Source organism: Engraulis encrasicolus, chromosome 15 (assembly GCF_034702125.1).
Source record: "Engraulis encrasicolus isolate BLACKSEA-1 chromosome 15, IST_EnEncr_1.0, whole genome shotgun sequence".
Classification (NCBI taxonomy): domain Eukaryota; kingdom Metazoa; phylum Chordata; class Actinopteri; order Clupeiformes; family Engraulidae; genus Engraulis; species Engraulis encrasicolus.
The window spans coordinates 38,508,646-38,511,221 of NC_085871.1; the positions used below are offsets into that span (position 1 = coordinate 38,508,646).

The 2,576-nt window shown below is 38.5% G+C and overlaps 1 long non-coding RNA gene across 1 annotated transcript; it reads left to right on the forward strand.

The window, feature by feature from the left end:
• Positions 1-380: 380 nt before the first annotated feature.
• Positions 381-1,252, forward strand: LOC134464637 (uncharacterized). Its single transcript, XR_010037982.1, has 3 exons — positions 381-421; positions 572-636; positions 998-1,252. It is a non-coding gene; the product is annotated as an uncharacterized LOC134464637 (long non-coding RNA).
• The last annotated feature ends 1,324 nt before the right edge of the window (positions 1,253-2,576 follow it).

Sequence of the window (2,576 nt, forward strand, 5' to 3'; positions counted from 1 at the left end):
TTAACAGAGTTTTTTAACAGTTTAATTGAAATGTTGTGTTTTCTGTCCTGGGTGCTACTGAGGGCATGAATGCCAGTGCTGCTGCTGGGGGTGACATGGATGGCTGGTTGAAGTTGAAGAAGGGGAGCAGGAGAAGGAAGTGGTGCAGATGCAGGAGAAAGCAGAGGAGAGACAAGGTATCTAACTATTATAGTGCAGTAATGTATCAATGTAGTAATTGTAAGCTAGCATATACGTATTTTACTGTGTTAACCCCATTGTAGGCCTGGAGAAGGCAACAGTCGCATACATTTCATATGTTGTATGTTATCTGTGAAATCTAATTGTGTTGACATATGCTACAATTTGAGTAAATACTTGTTTATATCAAATCATGTAGGCAAAAGAAGAAGAGTTGCCGGCCTGGTGAGAAAACAACGAGGTAAGCGCAAATGAATACATAATAAATCACTTAAGTGTGCATGTGTTAACCAGTAGTGAACCAGTGGTCTCTCAATTAAACCAGTGGTCTCTCAATTAAATATTGTTACCGGAGTAATAAGTAACTTATTTGTCCCTTTTCTGTTATCAGCGTGCCAGTACCACCAGGCCGAAACATACCCCATTGCTGGGGTTTTGAAAGAAAGAACAAGGAGGGTAAGACATGCTTATTGCATATGAAAAGTACAGTAGAAATAATAAACTGGTGTTAACGTTAGGGGAAAATATAATTGGTACGGGGTTGCGCTGGATATAGAGGTAGGACCCATTTGGAAAGCAAAGGAGTCTTTAATTTTTCCAAAGAGCACTATTCCACAACAGTGACTGCCTCTCACTTATTAACAAGTAAATCATTCAAAATTATAACATGTTTGAACAATGTATGGATCTATACAAGTGAATGGTGCATTTTACGGAATAAAGACAAGTCAGGTAATGGTAATTGCAGTGTGTATATACACACTTTTACAAACTAATAGTACAATTCTGGTTTTACATAATTGTATTCCCTTCACAGGGAGTGTTCCAAAGACTTCTGAAATGGGAACCATGCCCAGAATGGTAAGTACTACACAGCAAATTACTGTTACGATAGCACTTGTACCCTACTTGTGACCTAGTTAATGAACTGTTAACAAACTCTTTTTCAGCGGGAAGGATTTCGCTCCAACCTGGCAGACAGTTTAAGGTAATTATGTTGCATGTTTCATTGATGTTACATCTACAGTATCCAAGGCTTTGAACCAGATTTTTTTTCTTTACTACTTACACTATGTATGTACATGTCACTATGTATGTACGAGTACAACTTGAAAACTAAACTGGAAATAAACCTCAACATCAATCACAGTAATTTAGAGCAGTGTTTCCCAACCAGGGGTACGTGTACCACTAGGGGTACGCGAGCACACTACAGGGGGTACGTGGACAAATGTAATTATTATAACATGTATGGAGTAGTCACATCAGGACAGAGAAAGCGATATAGAACATGAATTAGGGGGTACTCACGGCACAACTAAGATGCTTAGGGGGTACGCAAGACAAAAAAGGTTGGGAACCACTGATTTAAAGGGACATAATTAACCATTATCAACTGGTCACAATTAATTTTGTTTACAGTTTTGTTTCAAATGTTGAGAAATGAAACTGGTGTTCCTCTTCCTGCAAAATGGCAACGTTTAAAATGTGTGAAATAGTAGCAGTGTGTTGAGTAACAGCTCTAAGTGCACTTAATGGCTGAAAGCGACCGGGTGTCATAACAACCTTACTTGCAAATGGGTGAGCGACTTGCAAATTACTGTGTTGACATGAATGGCCCAGCTACACCAGTATTTTCCAGCGGAAAAGGCCAGATTCCCTGCTGTCATGTTGCTGTCTCCACATATATATTCACATGCAATTGTGGTATAAATTAACAATTATAGATTTGGTAGAAATGAAAAACTACAGAGCTGTCTAATGTTTACAATTCTCTCTCTCAGCGACCTCAAAGTTCCCCAGCACTCGCCATGAAGGGAGGCACCATGACGCTGGCCTGATTATCATCGACATTCAAATCTATTTCCAGAATTCATGCTGCCCTTTCACCAATGTTACCTTTTTCATGAATACACAACCACCATCAAATTCTAAGTATTCATTATGACTGGAAAAATTGCACTTTTCATACATGAAAAAGGGATCTTCTCCATAGCCACTTTCAGCTGCAAAAATGACTGTACTCGGACCATACTAGAAAATATTTGTTTATTACTTAGTAAACTTTCATGTAAAGACCAAATTTGGCAATAGGCAGCCCAGTTTCAATGAGCAGCATAGTTGCAGTACCTTTTTTGACCATTTCCTGCACAGTGTCCCTTTAACATTTACCAAGTACTTGCATTTACTCCAGACCTGATTCACAAGGAGGGCTCAGTCTGGCTACCGTGAGGCACATTTTAGTTGTTTTTGTGTTGATTTCTTTTGTTTTTATTACTATCATTATATTATTATTATTATTATTATTCAAAGCTTATTTGGTTTTTTTTGTGTGTTTTTTTTAAACAATGCACCTGCCCCCCAAAATCTGTGCACGCGCATGTGTGTGTGTGTGT